Here is a 19170-nt window from a genome sequence, read left to right as displayed (position 1 = left end):
CGATAAGACTCCAGAATTCATTATTTTGCATAGAGAAGGCAGTTTGGGAAGAGTTTTTCTCTTTTTCTCATGATACAAGAACAGGGGAACATTACAGAACGATGGCTGATAAATAATAATTTTTCACCTGGTGTGCAATTAGGTAATGGACTTCTTTGCTCTGGGAAGTTGCTAAGGGATTTAATGAGTTTTAGGAAAAGGTCTGGCAATTTATATGAATGAGAATATTCTGTGTTATGATCTATTGAAAAAAAGACTACTAAAAGAGATCTGAAATTATATGCTTTAAATTTGCACTCTTAATTGCTAGGAGACATTGCAAGGATGCTTTCCTGGGGGATGGGTTATCCCAGATCTGCCTAGTGCAGAGGGCTTTTTTTTCATTTTCTGCTGACGCATCACATTCTGCTTATAGTTCTAGATTAAACTAGATTTGAGCCTATGTGGCAATGGCTGTGTTCCTGCTTGTTTCATTGTCAGGCTATTTCATTGGCTGTTGATGCCAGCTCAAATTTACAGCCATATTATGTTGTGCATGCTACTTGTGGCATGAACTGTCCTTTTGTTTGGAACTTCTTCAGCATTTACAAGACAGTAGGTCATGGTCTATGAGCACAGTTATAAGCACAGTGGTAATACAAACAATGAATAGAAATTGTCCATGTGGTCATTTAGAAATCATTCCCCAATTACAGGAATAAATCAGTACTGGTAGTAGCAGTTATGTATCTTCTATAGAATTGTTTATTATTGCAATTGCCACACTTTCATCTCTGTGTAGGAAAGAGCTTGTGGCAGGAGAGAAAACATTTCCCCTTGAAAACCAGTGTCCAAGTCCACTTTGAAGGCCTTCACTCAAATAATGTTTTTTCCTTCTGCCTAATCCCAAACTGGCAGAACTTCACACCACAAGACCTGCTTTACAAATCTTGACTCAGCATTTGAGTTAGTCAAGAAAAATGCAGTACCTTTGGCCTTTGGAGACTTTCAGGGCCATATCCTTCCCATGATACTTGTGTAGCAGTTAACCACACTCCTACAGAGTGCCCTAGAGAGAATGCAGTCTGTGCCATAGTTGTCCATTCGCTGTTCCTCCTGTGACTGCTCGACTGTTGAAAATCAGCCTGTAGACTGCATGCACACACAGCTCTGTGCACATATAAGTTTGTGTGTATACACCCACAGATATATGTACCTGAATATATAATTAAGTGCCTGCACATCTTAAAATTTTTCAAAGGAGATGACCACCTCCTGCTGTTGGAAATTCTTCTAGGGAACTCAGCACACCCATGTGCAGTCCCAAAAGGAAATGCTGAAAAACTTGGCAATCCCACGAGGTTAATAAAGTTCACTGTTGCTTAAATTAGATCAGTGTAATTCACTGCATCTCTAGCGGAAATTAAATTTGTGCTTAAAACTAAAGAGCAAGCTAGCCAGGTTCAGGAGCACATTTGGGATGCAAAATACATTAGGCCTGTTGCACACTGGTTATTGCTTCCAGTGTCTTGAACTCTTCAGATGAAAGTACTCTCTGACACAAGAAGTTACTTGTAGTATTATGTGCACTATTTGTGATCTGAACTCCTTGTATTTTTATTATTTTATTTTTATTATTTCTGCTCAACCCTTCCAAGAAAAAAGGAGGAGAAAAACTGGGGAAATTTGTTCAGTCTGTTCAGTCCTTATGGCAGACTAATGAGATACTAACCATCAAGCTGCCTCCTTTGTACAGATATTTATCTGCATTGACAAGCCAGTTTGCTGCACTGCTTTGATTCTCACGAGTATACAAGAGAGACTCAAATGGGGTTGTTAACACAGCCTGTAAGAAGCCATCAAACTTTCCATCTCTCTGACATAAACCTGTGTTTTTGTTGTTTTCTGCAAACACTGTATGAGGTTTCTGCTGTGTTCAGAAATGGATGTGCAACATGGCTGAAGGATTATTGTTTTTCCCCCTCCCTTGGAAATTACTATGTGGAGCTTTCTGTAGATACTTAGCATGGAAGAGCAGCTGTGGTTTCTCATCAAATGTCATTATTAAAAAAAAAAACCAAACCTTATAGGTTGTAAGTATGGGCAGATTTTTTTTTTTTGTTAGGGTGCTACTGCCTAGTAGATTGCACAAGGAAGCTGGAGATGAAGCTACTGTATGCAGACAAATCCATATTGTTGCTGTCTGAATGCTCACTGTGAAACTGCTCCACAGCTATACAGTTTGAAAGCAGAATCTCATGAAAGTAAAATCAGCATAAAAGTCAGGTTTAGACTTCTATATTCATATTTATGAATTTGAAAAACCTCCACCATGATCTTATCTGGAGCTGTGGTAGCAGTTGACAACAAATGTGCCCTTGAGAAAACTGTGTACGGTAATGCAATGGAATCGTGGATATTCCCTCCTAGTACTAGTTGCTTGCATTGATTTTGTTATTAATAACAACAGTGATAATTATTTTTAGAAGCTTGGGTGCCACAGAAGGTTTCTGCTGGCCTGCAACTATTGCTCAGCCAACTGTCTTTGTATTTGTAGTAACTACTGTGTGATGGGTTTACCTTTATACTCTATGCAGGGTGACTCTGTTCTCCCACACTGTTGGGTTTATGGGCTGATGAAAATTCAAGGGAATTAAATTTGTTCTTCTGAAGTACTCAGCTTATTTCACTACTGCTGTACAAGCCACATTAGTTCACATTCATTTCTCAAACACAGAATCCCCAGTTTTCCCCATTAGGTTTTCTATAGACTCATGAGCATTCTAAATAAAATTCAGTCTTTTTTAACAAACTAGAAGTAAAATTTCCTCTTGTCTTTTTTTGTTATCATGATAAAAAAGTTCAGGTTTTTTGCAATTACAAATACTCTGTTTAGGCTTTTGAGGTGGTCAGGTAGAGATGCCTTGGAGCATACTGTGATGTTTGACAAGATTAGGTAAAAGAATTAGGTGGTTTTTTTTTATTTTCTCAGACAGCAATCTCTACTGTTACCTGAAAAACGTCTTAATAGAAAACTTGACACAGAAGGCTATCTGAGGACTAACAGGCTGAATATGCCACAAGGAAGATACTCCATAGCAAGTGTAAATATAGCAGTGTAAAAATAAGAAAATACGATAAATCTAATTTTGATTCAACCTATATGTATAAAATTTTAATACCATTTAAAAGACACAGCATTTGGATTTATGAGGTGAATTCTCCTGTCTTTGGCTAGAAACCCATTAAATTCAGGGCCTGAAGACTGGACAGTTTAGAATATGCAAAGACTAAGCAGAGAGAATTTTGGGAGTGTTATAGAGACAAGGTAGCAGTTGGGAAGGAGAAACATTTCTATAATATTTATAACAGTATTTCTTATACGAATAACTGGGACTCCTAGTGAATAGATTATAGAACCTCCTTTCCTATGGGAATTTCATTCATTGATGGTGTTCAACTGATTAAATAAACTGCCCAGAGTGCCAATTAAAAGGGTAGACTTAAATTTTCCATATTTACAGTACTTAGAAGTCAAAGCCAACCTGATCTTTATGGCAACCTCTTTTACAAAGTCCAAGTGTCTGCGTTGTTTAAAGTGCTTGTATCTCATTGTTTAAATAGCCTTTTGATAAGTAAAAATATAATAGTGTTGATGATTGCCTTCAGGTTTGCCTATCAGGATGGGCTTTCAGGGCTGTAGTCCTGATTGTTTCTTTTTGCTTTGTACCCAGATTATTAATAATTGAAGCACACAGGTTTTGAACTTCAACAGGCACAAATGCCTGTGTCTCTGTAAGCCTGAGGTCATGTGTTCATGTCCGAGTGTGTGGCACTTGGGTCTAGTCTGTGTTTCTTTTTCAATGGAAGTGGTTCCTGAATGGAACATTTCATCAAGGGTTTCCAAATTAGACTTCTGTAATTCAGGTGTAATTAAAGCTACTGGTCAGGCAGAGGGGAAGTTGTACAAGTAGAAGGGGAAAAAAAGGACAGAGAGGAATGAAATGAGTAAAGTAAGGAGGAATTAATATATGGATAAGATAATAAGAAAAGTAACTAAGAGGAGGAAGAGCAGGAACTGAGAAAATGAAGATGAGAAAAACTGGGAGGTGATTATTTGCAGAGATTATTTTATTTGAAGAGTTACTAATCCCAGTGCTCTGAGATGTTACTTGTTTGGCAGCGTAGTGACATTTTCGTTGAGAAGGAAGAGGATGGCATAAGTTTTCCAGGATGGATGCAAGGATTTGTTTTGTTATCCAAATACAAATAAATCTGAAGCTTATGGAGATCAAGGAATATTTTATGTTGTATCTGCTGGGAGTTGCCCTTTGGTTCCTTATTGTAGTTCCCACCTGAACAAGATCTTCATGGATATCTTTGCATTGTTGAGAGGGGAGCGACAGCATCACCCAGCTGTTCCCTGCTCAGGTTTTGCTACCAGCTTCAGCAGCAGGTCTGCTGCCCTCCTTTTGTACCTGCTGGGGAAGAAGGATCAGTCTGTGGTGGGAAAGGGAGCTGGTAGGTGGGTGGGGTTACTCTGTGTGACAGCATTTGACATCTTAAAAACAAGAGAATAGACTTTGTTTCAGATTGGGCTCTAAATAAACTCTAAATTTGGGATTAGGCTTGCAGGATCTGCAGAGAGTTGTTGGTTGAGTTTACTCTTACCAGGACATAATTTGTCTGACCTGCATTGGCCCTTGAAAGTGGAAAGTCTGCACTTGATAATTACGACTTTATTTTCACTTGCCCTTTCAATAACTGGGCTTTAAAACTGGGTACAATTTCTTGATTATAAAGCAGAAAATATTAACCTAATACACTGGTGCCTAATGCCCCAGAGGGGCATTTTCAAACAGTGACCTCTGCTTTTTTTATAATCTGTAAAGTATGGGGCACACCTATATAATGGTGAGCATGGAGGACCTGCAACAGGACTCACTCCACTTGGCTTGTTCACCTATGGGGCAATATAGGATATGCACTGCAACATATTTCTGTGAAAATATGGCTTGTGATAGTATATGACTCACATAATCAGGAAATATTCAGCATTATGGACCATTTCATATTTGTCTTTGAATTGCTGTAGACCTGAATACTTCTGATGCTCACAAATAAATACAGTGAAGGAAAAATACTGGGATCAATCTTGATGGCTGTTACTAAGAGTAAATAAAAGTACAAGTATTCATTCAACTGTTTCTTATAAACCAAAGATATTCTGTCAGCTACTTAGTTGTGAACATGCCTGTTTCTCTTTGATAAAAGTACTTTTTGAAAAAGGGATCCACTGATTGTCCAATAAGCTATATATTACAGATTAAGTTTTGTAACTCCACAGAGTTACAAACATCTTTGACCAAAATTTTGCTGCAGAGAGCTGTTGGCTGTTTTTTTTATTTCTTAGCAGTGTTTTAACAATTGTTCTTCAGAGGAATGTTATTTAGGATTCAAGATTATTTTTGAGCACAAGAGGGGATGTATACCTGCCAACATTTCTCCTCTTTGAAGAGAGATTTGTAGGAAAGACATAAAGATACCACTTCTACCTCACACTGGAGAGCTTTCTGGAAAGGTGGCAGGCTGGAAACACAGTAGCTAATTTCTCTCCAGAAAAAGGGATAATTTGGAATTGGCTGGTTTGCATGTTATGTTGGTTTTTTCTTCCCCCCCGCCCCCTTTTTTTTTTTTTTTTTCTTTTTAATTTTCTTTGTGGCCTCTTCCAACCCTCACCCCTCCCAACACGAGATGGCTCTGTGGGATAATAAGCCTGGCTAGTTTGGGATCTGAACACAATCTTACTTGCTCTCATGTTGCTTGGCACTTGAACAGGAGTGACAGGCTTTGGTTCCTTTATCAAATAACTCAGTGTATCTATTTTTGTAAGCCGTGTCATTGGCTGAAAAATGCAGGTCCCTCTACAATTATGGGGCATGACCGGGAGCAACAGAGGCAGCCGGGCTTCTCTTGGACTCCTACCAGTTAATTGAAATTCTACTCCAGCCAGTTGAGATGGGAAGTGATACAAAGATGTGGAAAAACCTGAGTTGAATTGATTTTCCTTCTCTCTCTTTCCCCCACCTTTTTTTTTTTTTTTTTAATGAGAAAAGAAAAAGACAATTATTTGTGTTTATTAAGGGAGCTTAAAACAAGTCCTGAGGGACAGACCACAAAAGAGTGAGGGCTTATATGTACTGCTGGTTTTGGTTTCTTTTGCATTTTCTAAATGAAGAGAGAGAAAAAATTTGCATACTTTCACCATGTTGACAAGTATCTGTAGCTTAGTGTACCAAATATAACAAGGGAGCATCTATGTAAACTATATAAGCATTAGTATTGTGCCATTATAGAAGTTGGTTTTGGTACACCTGCCCACCAGTGTTTGCTTTATGACTTTTGCTTACCTCTAAGAATTTTTAGATGTAAGCACCAATTATACTTAGTTTTAATTCTTTCTTGGTGAACAAATGCTCAGGATTCTTCTGCTGTTGAGGCTTTTGTCCATGGGGTTTACGGCATCGTACATTGGTAACAATAAGGCCAAAAAATTGCTTCAGGCTTATTTTGAGCAGCAGAACTTTTTTTCAATTGCCCCCATCATGTGAGCACTTGCCATAGGAGATGTCTGTCCTCTTACTCAGCCCAGTCACTGGGATTACCTTTTGATCAAAAGAAACTTTTTTCTTCTTACTTTGCAAGAACACATGTATGCATTCGTTTCAAATTCAGGACTTTGTAATTCATGACGGACACGACAGATTTGAGAAAAGTGAGAAGAGAGTTAAAATCTATTGTATACAAGTGCATTAAAGATATTACCTCTTTATTTTCATGAATACCCTTGTAAATACATTGTAATTTGCCAAAATATGCAAGCTGCCAAATATGCCCACCCTTGTGTATTGGATAAGGGTGTGGTAGCACTAGAAAGCATATGGGATAAATTTCATATTTTTCATGGAGCAGTATGATAAGAGGCATTTGGCAGAAACTATTGTGAAATTTTCTTCAGCTCTAGGATTGTTTATTGGTTCTTTTTGTGTTGTTGGATTCTATTGGCTGCTGCTGCTATAAATTTGAACCCGTGAAGTGATGGTAACCTTTGCTTCTGCAAACACTAATAAAAGTTTAAGGTGATTAATACTCCTTTGACTTGAGCCTTTGTATAAAAACCTGCAATTGTTATAAACACATGTGCCATTATAGGCTTAATCCAGAATGAATGATTTTCCAGCACAATTAGGTAAATCTCCAAGTTATCAGTTCACCTGGCTGATTAAGCTCATTGAAATACCCTTGTGCACTAACTTGGAAATAGTTTAACTTAGCTAATACTGAAAAATAAGCATGAAATGGTGTAAGCAATAAATAAATATGCCTTAGGCTTTGGCCACAATTTAAGGAGAAAAAAATCTTTGGGAAAAGGCTGGAAGCATGATATTAACTGGGTTTGGTTTGATATTTGGACAAAGAAATCACTGCTCTGAGCTGAGCAGAGAGATAAGCGCCCCGACTTGCAATAGATTAAGAGCCCTGCATTGGTTAGAACAAACCATGTTTGAGACTCTCCCCAAGTGCCGCCACGTTTAGATTTAAGATTAACTGCAGCAGAATGGTGGAGCGGCTGTTTGTTTTATGAAACAATCACTAATGACATTAAACAGACGGTGCCCCTTCCAACACGATTGTTCATTTGCGATAAACTGAGAGAAGCCCACAAGAGATTGGAAAAGAAAACTCTTAAGTGCTTCATTTTCAGGCTCTTACAATGTCCTATTGGAGGTGACAATTAGTGAAAGAGAAGAAGAATCTAGCTCCTAATGCATTTACAATTTTTTTTTTTTTTGAGGGGAGGGGATTGACAACAACAAAACAAATAATTTGTAAATATTAGCTTTTCTCTATCTTTATACCAAGGAACTGCATGGTAATAATATAATGACAAGGTTTTCTATGTGAATTTTTTGGTGATTTTCTCCCTCCCCTTGCTTCTGTCAGTGTGAAGCCCACACTAAGCATTAACAGTATTAAAAAGAGTGTTATCTATTAGTTCAATTAGACATCAGACATTTACTTTCCAATGTATTTGAAGACTGATTTGATTTGGGTCCAATCATTTAAAAATAAGAGAGCAGAGCTGTGTACAGAGCTGTGTACAGATATCTGTAGCTCTGAAGTCTTAATTGCAAATTCAGATAAGGATTAGAAGGGGCTGTATCTCTGTAGACCAAAGGTATTTGCTAATACCTGAGATATAAAAGTGGTTAAATTCAATATTTACTAATTTAGGATTTCCACTTTGGATTTTGATTAAGCTTTTTGGTTGAAAACCCCATGTTATTAAGCTGTGATGAGGGGAAAAAGCAACTCTTTCATAAGCCTCACTTTAACGCTTTATTTAAAATAATTTATCTCGGACCTTCTAAAAGCTGCTGCAGTACTTCATTTAAAGAAAAAAAAAAAAGACACAGCAAAACAAACAAAGACATTGTCCAAGGCTTGTTGTAGCATTAAGCTTTTGTTTTGTACACAAAGAAATATATTAATAAAAAGTGGTTTTAAATGCTTATTACCGAGGTGGTTTGTTTTGAAACACAGGCTTTTTCACAGCAGTTTTTACACTTCATTGTGTACTATGAAAGACACGCTAAGTAGAGGTTGTCAGGTTCCCATCTGAAGTAGACTACTGCTGGGGAATGGAGCCATTTATGATGCCACTCAAGCAGGACTAATCTAGAGTAGATCTCTTATAAATAACCAGCCCACAAAAATACCAAATCATTCTCTCTTTCTGATTGAAGCGGGCAGAATTGCTGTTTTAAAGAGCAGGAGATGCTCCTTATGAAGACATATTGCAAGAATTAGTGAATCCCCTGAATGTAGTTGCCCAGCAAACCTCAGCCTTCTGGAGGAATCAAGACATCATGTAGACAAGGTTTTTGAGAGTTGTGCTTTGTTTTTCAGACTATCATTTGATAGAAATGTGCTCTCTGGTTATGTTTTTGCGTTATTGACTCTGACTGTTGTAAATCTCTTGTTGTAAAACTTCACACTGTACTTGTGTTCTAACCTGCTGTAAGTGGTCTCCCTACATGGTGTAAATGCTGGTTTATGAACCCTGCCTTCCCCAGCCAGAGTTCCTGAGATCACATCCTCCTAGCAAGGGATGGGCTAAAACTGCCTTTTGTGTTTCAGATGTGTTTTGGCAACATGGTGTTCAGCCTTCCAATTATTATTTACATGGCTAGTCCTTCTTATGAATAATTGAACTTCTGTATATTGCTTATGGAAAGGAAAAAAGACAAACCACTTCAAAGTCATGTCCTCCCATTAGGAAATAGGTTCCTGCTTAAAAGGAATGATATTTGTAAATTTTGGAGGCTAGAGTGACTTTTCTGTGTTTATGCTTAGGCATCAGGAGTATGTAATTAATTTTAAAATAATAATTTTGCATTACTGACATAAAGGACTGGGAGGGAAAATAGGAGAATAATTCTGGCTCCAAGGATATGCTCAGCATTTTGCTATTTAACTTGCCTCTTGTTTTGAAAACTACCTTTTGCTTTAGGGACTCATAAAATCTGGAAGACACCAAATCAGTGCCACAAGTCTCCCTGGTACAGAGTGCAGCCAGCACTGGTACCTCACAGTGCACCTTTGCCATGCCAGCATCTACACTCTTGGCTCTTTTGGAGGAAAAATGCTTGGTGAGAAGTAATCTCTGAATGAATAACCACCCCTCACACTTTTACGGCATAAGTGAGCTTCAGTTTACACCTGGTTTTAAGGATAGAGAAATTTTGTCAAATTTGCTTTATTTCCATCATCTTTCATTTAGTTTCTTTCAAATTGCAGATTGACTATTAATATAGTTCTTTTTATTAAAAAAATACAGAGATCAAATAATTAGTTATTTATAAACTTGAAGGATGATTGCTAAGAAAATGTAAGAAACGGCATCTGTAGACTTTTCTACAATAATATTTATAGGTAAACCTTTGTTCTGGCTTTGTACTAGATTAAGTATCGGAATTGATTCCACAAAGATGACTTAAAGGTTCTGTAAAATCATTATGCAGGTGATATATTAATGTTTTCTAGGACTTTGAATGTTTTCTGGAAGTTGCTAGTGTCTAAATAGTTGTGCATATAACTGCAGTTTAGATATTTCCTAATGAATCTTCAGGCCATGTTGGTTAGTGTTCCTGGCAGGTCAGTAATAAAGGGAAATAATAAAAATGACCTTTCTGTAATTGTTGTTTGATAAAGGTATTTTCTTAATTTATCTGTCTCTAGATTAGTTTTGTGCTGATATGAGTACATTCTGATTTTATTGAAGCAAATCCTTTCAAGTCCAAAGCTGGTGATGTAACTAGCAATAACATTTGGCCCATTGTAGTCATATGCATCCATCAAATAAAAATTGTGGACTAAAAACCAGTAAATTCTCATACCTGTATTTAGGTGCGTACACTATTGTCTGATGTGGAGAATGACAGGAAAATAATGCTGATACTGTTGCTGAGAAGACAGACAGGACAATCAGTATTTTGATACAGTGGACAACACCTTGGGAAAAACATAGAGATGGGGACAAGTAGCAGAGACAAGTTATACCATGTGTCCTTCAGAATATGTGAATCTATGGGTTTGGGATCTAGCAAATTTGTAATAAACTTTCCTTTAAAGAATACTTAGGAGAAAGAGGAATGCGAAAACAGGATAGTTTCTGCCCTAGGTAAAGACTGAGCAATGACTGGGAGACAACCAAGTGTGTTATCTAAGGTGATGGCAGAGGTAGTGTTCATTGCTGAGTTGCCAAAGGCTGGTCAAGGAAAACAGACAAGTGATTGTAACTTGAATATTTATGTAATTTTTTTGGTCTGAGTTTAACATTTGTACAGAACTTCTCTGGTAAAATGGCAATCAGTTGCTCAGAATGGTTCCTTAAAATAGAGCTCATCAAAGGTTCTTGTCTTTATCCTACTTTTAAGAATTTCTCCTTTTTCAGGTACTCTACATATGTATTATCTGTCTGTATATTTTTTTTGACTTTTGGCCTACTGCAGTTTTTTTGTATACAAAATGTCTTAGGGTCCACAGCTCTGTCTCTTGTTTACATTTTTAGCATAGAAATAAGCAAGAATTTGTCTGTTTCCAATGCCAGAATATGTTCTCTTTTGTGTTGGGCAGCGTCACAGATCCTCTTTGTGTCTGGTTGTTACTTGTCTCTCAAGATGGTCAGTAAGATACAACTGAGTGTCACCAGTATGACAGCATTATTATAATATGCTGAATTGGAATGATAATCCCTTGTAGCAAGTCTTGTATTTTACCTGTTAGCTTACAATGTCTCTTATGACTGCCTGAAATAAATGGAAAAATTTGCAAAGGCCAGTCTCTTCACTGGCACAAAAAATAAAGATACAAAAGGCAGAATGCTTGTGTTAAGGTCATATTTAAAAAGAAAAAAAATGAAGAAAAAAACAAACAAACCGAACAACACAAACCCCTTTGAAGTTAGGGAATAATCTTTTGACGTCAGAAAACTCCAAGGAGAGTTCCTTGAATAGTATGTAGGCTTTTGACCTTTACAGTATAGTCAAATAAAGAACATCTAGTACTTGCATTAACTATTCAGATCTGTGGCCAAAAAGTATTTAAATGTTCCAGATTGGAAGGTGGCAACTCATTATATTTCAGGCTGACTCGGGACAGAAATTTGTGTTATTTTCCCTAATTGTGCATATCTTGCCTTTGTGGTGAAAGTAACTTGAGTCCAGCTTTCACATTTGAGCCTAGCTATTAAAACGGTCTTAAAGGTGTCTTATTTGACTTGGACAATATGCTAATATCTGAAGATCTCCTAGAGATCTTGGTAGCTTTGAAAAGCCAATCCACCTCTTCTAAAATTGAGAAGTCAGAAATTAAGCCATGTAATTCATGAAGACTTTGCTGTCTGCAGTGTGAACTTGTTTCATTTTTCATTAACAATAAGTGCTGAAATTACTGAATCAGAGTATTAGTATTTCTTATGTTTCTCCATATAAGTTACTCTGAACTAATCACAGTGCATTTACCAATTTTTCACAATATTAGCAACAATCTGTTAGTTGGTATTTATTTATCTCTTGCCAAAGTTTCAATCTCCAAGGCTGAGAAATAAATCTGTTTCCTTGAATAGCAATGAGAGACACTGGTAAACTTTTAAAAAGGTAGACATTGTTCAGCTACTAGTATTACTAACAAAGTTTTTATCTTCTTGAGATTTATTCTGGAGGAAAAGGCTGAATTATTTTCTAAATGGGTATTTCTAGAGCGTGTATGGAAAAGATAGTTTAAGGTGCAGAACCATTCTAATGTACTTGCTCTGCATCTTTTATTGAAAGTACCCCTTTCAGCAGCTGCATCTTTCCAGAGCTAAGTGAAAGTGCTTAGAATACTTAGAGTGGTGTAAGATTCCCTGATAAGCCCTTCTAACTTAGAGCTTTCAGGTGGTGCCCCAGGATCTCCCAGTTACTGATGTCACTAGCCAATATTTCTGCGTTAGATTGCAGGGAACGCAGGTAATGCACATTAAGCATCCTTCAGCTTCCACATTTATCAGTGGAATTGCTTTACCTTGAACTACTGTACACAGCTGTAGGTAAACAGAGAAGAATGTGGTGAGAAGGTACACAGGAGAAGGATTTATACAAGGAAAAGTTGCATCTGCTTTGTTCAATGAACAAAAGAAAATAACGCTTTGAAAGGCTGCAAGTATTAGCGTGTTATTATCACACCCTACTTTCTGCAGGCAAAAAAAAAAAAAAAAAGACAAAGTTTAAAGGACAAAAAGAACTTTTCTGAGAGACAGAAATCCTTTCTCTACTATCTACGTATTTAGCATAGATGATGTGGTTTGTGTGCTACAAGTACCACGGCTATTTTGTCTGTCTGGCGCGTGATGCGTTTGCCAGATTAGAAACATTAGTGCCCTCTATTGTTCATCAGAGAACTGCAAATATTTTTACAGATTATGATCCTTATTATCGTTCTTGGTATCAAACAGATTTTAACAAAACCCACACACAATAAAAAGGCATACTTTCTTGATGCCAAGGCATACTTTCTTCAGCTAAACTGCTTAATCAAGAAGAGTGCATATGTTTTTTCAGTCTATCAACATTCTGCTACAACTTTTTCTTCTTTATGAAATGCAATAAAATAAATGATAAGCTCCACTAGGGGAGAATGTCTTGAAATACCTATAGAAGTAGATATTCTTTTTGCTCACATATTTGCTGACAAGTTCACTTCTTTCTGTGTGTAGTTTTTTAGTAGCAAAGACATTTTTAATCAAGCCATCCTTGAGTGTCTGAAAGTGTTTTGAAATAAATACTGCCTATTTTCCCCTCAAAATTATGTTTTGTTTCAAGAAATTGGATTTTTATTATTTTTATAGGCTAGCAGAAATAAGAGAGTGCAACTTTTAATAAGAACAATAGAAAAATAATGTGGCCAAGCTGTGGTTTGTTTTCTTGGTTTTTTTTTGTTTTACTACATTAAAGTGAACTGCAAGAATGACAACTTCATTCAAGCAGATCATTTGGAATTACATTAAACAGCTGCTATTAAACAGCTGACAACAAAGGAGACCATTTTGATCTCGACAGCAGAGAGATTCGAGCAGCATGCTCCCTCAGTGATGCTATGAAGAACACATTGTGCTCTTGTATACCAACACGCAGTGTACTCCCCACTGTGCTTGTTGCCAAACACCGTTTTTTCAAATCACTTTGTATTCAGTCAGGGATCCGGGAAGTCCAAATCCAGCCAGACAAATGCAGAACAGCTTAGTTGAAGCAGCTTTAACAGGTGCCATCAGCACAGACTTGTCGAACCAGAGAGACAAGGCAAACAGCTATGGAGTGGTGGTCAATAGGGTGTGGATTTGCCCCACTGCACATGATGGCACGGGGCACTAAATAGCTTTGTTGGCACAGAGGCTGGTTTGTGGCACTTGGGTAGAGGGGAGGGAATGTGACAAGAAAAATACATGGTCACTCCTTACAGACAGAGCCTGCTAGACTTTTATGCTCACATTAATTTGTTCTTCTCAGTCGTGCCAGACTCCGAGTGGACAAGAATAAAATGAGCATACCTGTGAAGGGATAAATGCAATGAACGTAGGATTGATTTAAGAGGGTGCTTCCCATGCTTGAGATAGTTGACTGAAGGATGAGGAATAAAATAAAGAGTGGAGATAATTGGATGGGTTCTTGTCTTGTGCTGTCCTTGTCTTTCTGGGTGCGAGAGGCATCCCTTCATTATATCATTGTAATCTGCCACTATTTGTAATATGCCACGTGTGTTGCCCACAGAGTTGTGTTACCCCTTCCCAGTGTGGAGCTGTCCTGCACTTTCAGTGCCTTTTCAGCCATAGCCTTGACCCAGTCCTGCTGATCTTCTTCTGGATGTGTGCATTTTTTCTCAGGTGGTGTAACAATGGCAGGAAATAGGTAACAATACTTAAAGCAATTGGTTATTTTACCATTTTCTTTAAGTGAAGACATTGTGTAGTCTCTGAATACAAAGGGACATAGTTGATCAGTGAACTAGAATATGTTTTAGTGCCTTCTAGCAAAGGAGGCAAAATTCAGCAACATTGGCAAATGTTCAGATTTTAATTTCAGTTTGAAATTTAATATCTACAGTATTGAAGAAATATGAAACTTTAGTCCCCTGAGAAATTTTGTAAGGAATTAAACTAAATTTTTATGTTAGGCCTTAGTTTTAGTTTTTTATCTGTATTTACATCAATAGTTCTTGTCACTCTCACAGAAATTATGTGAAAAAAGATGTGAAAAGTTGTCAGATGTGGCTCTGCCAGTCACATTTTGCAGGCTTGTTTTAAAGAATGCATAAAGTATTGGTAAGGATGGAAGTTATAAGCTTTGCATTAGAAGATGCTTAGCTGGGCCAGAAACCGGATATTTTGTCAGTTTTACTGTAAGAAAAATTCTACTTTTATTGTTGCTGTCATACTAGTGATGGGCAAAACGAGGAAGATGGCCTGGACAGAAATGTTTGGAAATAAATGATTATGAGGAGTGTCTGAGCTCTGTTCTTTGTCACACAGAATAGAAAGCAGTGAATTCTGCTCATGTTGATGTGTGCACTTACACTGTAGAAGGAATAGAGTTTAAATCAGACTGTAGTCATAATGAACTGTATATTTTGAGTTAAAAAATCCTTGTATGGAAATTTTGTACTGCACTTTATGCAAAATAATTCAAGCTACATCATATATGTGTTACCACAATGGTTAATTCTTCCCTTTTTATCATGATGTCTCTCAGCTGCATTTGTCTGAAGAACTGTCTTACCTGAAAACCATTGTCATGTGTATAATTCGTGAATTCTCATCAAATTAACTCTCTCCTTGCTAAGTTAGATTCTTATTGTGTTTTTATGTTTGTGGAACTGAATGTTGTCCTTAAAAGCAGTGGTTCTGGGCTGGTGGCAGGTGAACCCATCCTCTTGGGCTTAGCCTCAGGGGCAAGGCTGTGCCTCCTCCCTGCTCAAGGCAGCAGAGGAGGTGGGTGGAGTTTTGCTCTCACTCTTAGCAGAAAGCCAGCTAAGTATTTCTCATTTACCTCTGACTTCTTTTCTGCTGAGCCCAAGATGTCTCTTTTTCTGAGTTGGATTACATTTAGTGAAACACAAGTCTGTATTGATGTGAAAAGAAAGCATTTACTGAAGTCAAGCATTATTATACGACATTATTAAGTCAAGTATTCACATTTACAGAGGCCTGCCTGCATGTTATGCCCAGCCCCATACAGTGTCTTGTACATTTATTTTTAGCCAATAAAGAAAAAAATCCTGTAGAGATTACATGAAAAATCAAATAATAAGCAAATAAAAATCTTCAAGAGATCAGGCTGAAAAAGTCTAAAGCAGCCTTGTTTCTTCATGTGCTTTTATATTGGCTTCAAGTAATTTGTCTTTAACTGATACATATTCTTCTCAACATACAGCTCAGTGTTAAGGAGCTGACATTCAATGGCAAGCCACAAGAAGGCTGAAAAGGCAGCATCATGAATAGTGAACTCTCTCTTGGTTTCCTTGACACCTGCATAGTGCATACTGCCAACTATGATAAATGGAGCAGAAATATAGACACTTACTAAGAAGATGGAGCAGAAGTTAAAGGCTGGAGTGAGAGACATAGAAAGATGTATGCTTGATCTCACTTGGAAAGAGAAACAAATGGGTAGGGGAGCAAGTGAAGTTGAATGACATCTTGAAGACAGGAAAGGACTGAGGCTGAAATGGCAGGAGGCCAGCAAGAAGAGCAGATGGGAGGTGGGACAAGTTTATTACCAAAGAGGCCATTGGATGGTAACAGTGCACATACTGCTAGAGAAACAGATGAGGTGAGCTGATCATTTTTCTGAATTCTATCTGAGCGAGTCTCCTATTCAGATTCCTCATTTCTTGAACTTGGTATACTTTTTGGGAAACTTCCCTGGCAGATGGAAGAAAACTGTGCCGTGTGACGCTCAGAAAGACATCAGAGCAGGAGGGGGGAGTTGAGCTGTGTTCCAGAATATTTGAACTTGTGATCCAGAATATTTTCGTAAATGGGAAGTATTGTGTTTGTAATTCTAAACTATTGCCCCTGGGAGAGAAAAGTAACATTAGAGAAGCATATTTTAATAAAGCTGAATTGGCCAGAACAATTCTTCCCTTACTGTAGGGTTTAGAGGAAATGTGCCATGTTGTTTGGCTTGATAGTGGCCGCTATTGTCTTACAAATCTTGTGTAAATTGACAGATGAGTGTCTGACCTGGTGCTGGGAAAAAAACCCAACAAACCAGCTGACCTTGTAAAAGCCCCAAAGAGCAGAAGAAATGATGTTTTGCCTGCAGGGCTCATTAATTAGTTGAATTTCTCATCTAATCCTTCTGGGTCAGCTGTGTTGCTTAGTCTACTCCAGAAGGGACAGGCTTGTAGAAACCATCCTGACAGGTATCTTCAAGATGCAATACGCAGGCATAGACTGTGTATGCATTCAGCAAGGTAAATGCTACAACTTCTGCCCTTGCATGTTAATGAAGGGGTAGAAGGAAGGGGTTATTTTCCTTTCGTTACAAGGAAGCCTTTTGGATTATTTGAGGCTAAAGTAAACCTTAGACCAGTCTGTGGAAAAATGTTTCACTTGGTTTCTTTTCTTCTTTACTCAGCTACCACCTCTTGCTCCCATCTGTACTAATTGTTATTTCAATAAATCAACAAAAACAAGCAGTTCCAACAATGTAGTAGTGTGTGATAGCTCACAATATCTCTGACACTACAATCTAGAAAAGTGTTTCAAAATACTGACATATTAGTAGCAATTATTTAATTCTGTCCTGTGATTTATTTTGATCACACCAAGTGTAAAGGATTAAATTTTGCTCTGCACTGCACCCTATTCACATGCCTTGTATGAAGTTTGCTCGTATGCCTGCAGAGTAGAAGGTAAAAGTGATCTGTCACCTTGACAGAGTTGGAGGGATCTGCAGAGCTTTAGGAGGTGTGATTCCATGACAATGCTAGTTTCATGCCTTCTCAGCAATAAAGCCATTCTTGGTGCTAAGGATAATAAAAGTTGGCTGTTCCCTTATGAGCTGAGCACTCCAGCCTCTTGCTCCAACTCACGCAAAGGCAACAACCACAGAATCTTTTGATGCATCAATATTAGTAACATTTAAAACAATGGGCTGCTTTAAGGAGCTTTGGGTTTCCTTTGAATCTGAGTAAATGCTCTGCCTTTCTCAATCTCTGTACTTAACTGCCTTGTTTTTTGGCAATAGCAATATCATTTTGTGTTAACGCGATGATATTCATGCCTGTAAATCTTCAAAACTGTGTGAGTGAGAAAGAAATAGAGAATCACTACTCATTGCAACCACCTCTAGGGAGAAACTCAGCATTTATTCAACAGCAAAGTATAAATTTACCTGGAAGTTCAGGACAATTAAAGTATAAGGCAGCAGTTTAAAATTTGGTGTGTTATATAAAAGCATATTCTGATTTAGGATTTGGGACAAAAAGAAGAACACTCTCCCACCTCCTTCTCCATACTTGCTACCCCAGATTACTTCTCTGTATAAAAATAAAACACGTGGATATCCCCCTTCACAATGAAGTTTCTTGTACTTGAGATTGAGGCCTATTTTGTTACCTACCCTGAGTATTTGAGAGCAAGAGAGGGACAAGAAGACAGATAAAATGTGTAAGTGCACATATATAGATATAATGTAAAGCCAGACTAAAACCAAAGTGCCTGCAGAACAGTGTCACTGTAATTTTTTTTCCTTGCTGTTTAAAGCCCTAGCCTGTATTATAGCTGGCTTAAGTCCTGTCATAACACAAGTTTGATCTGGAGGTTTCAGCTTGTGCAGTTTTTTCGTGTCATTTCCATCTTTTAAATCAGACGATATTAATTTTGAAGGAATTAGCCGGAAATTTCCTCGTAGTGCAATGAAATGGCATGAGTTAGCCAGCCTAGCTGCTAAAGGTTTTCTAATGAAACTGGGGTGATATGAAATTTCCCTGATAAAAGGCTCTATATGTTTCATCTGCTGTATTAAATACCAGCCTAGGCAGGAGTCACAAATGGTTGACTAGATATTATCTACTTTTACATTCCAGGGACACTCCTTTACCCTCCAAACAAAGCCTGAAAATCTGGAGGGTTCGGACTGTTTTCTTCCTGGAGGCTGGCGAGCTCCTTCAAAGTCTCGATGGCTTTTTCTTGTAAAATTTATTGTTATTCTCTCAGCCGGCTCCTTTTCGGATGCCGTGCGAGGGTGTCGGGCTGTGGCGCGGCCAGGTGTTTGTGTGCCCTCCATCCCCCCGGGGCCGGGGGATGCGGGGGACGCCAGGAGGTGTTGAGTGCTGAATGTTAAGCTCGTTCCTTTGTATGGCTTAGAAATCTCTGTTGTCCGGAATTGTACAGATAAGGCCAGGCCCATTTGCTTCATTGTCAGGCAATGTAGCTGAATAGAAATGCAAATGTGACATAAGGGGACTGCGCTGGGGAGGCGTTTGCTGTTACCTCCTCTAACAGTGCTCCTGGCTGTTGGAAAATTCCTGCAGAATCCAAGGGGTATGGGGGGTGTGTGTGTATTTTTTTCTTTATTTTTTTTTTTT

General features: G+C 38.0%; 1 protein-coding gene and 1 long non-coding RNA gene across 50 annotated transcripts in view; both read left to right on the top strand.

Annotated features, from left to right (window-relative positions):
* The window catches only part of ESRRG (estrogen related receptor gamma), a 371594-nt gene that overhangs the window by 183387 nt on the left and 169037 nt on the right, over nucleotides 1–19170 (top strand). The window lies entirely within an intron of this gene.
* The window catches only part of LOC146768048 (uncharacterized), a 49904-nt gene extending 30734 nt beyond the window's left edge, over nucleotides 1–19170 (top strand). The window contains exon 2 of the long non-coding RNA XR_014954516.1: nucleotides 1–19170. This exon is cut by the window's left edge and continues 9426 nt beyond it. This is a non-coding gene — a long non-coding RNA (uncharacterized LOC146768048).

This window comes from Lonchura striata, chromosome 3 (genome assembly GCF_050655825.1).
Source record: "Lonchura striata isolate lonStrDom1 chromosome 3, ASM5065582v1, whole genome shotgun sequence".
Classification (NCBI taxonomy): Eukaryota; Metazoa; Chordata; class Aves; order Passeriformes; family Estrildidae; genus Lonchura; species Lonchura striata.
This window is presented reverse-complemented; position numbering and strand designations above follow the sequence as displayed.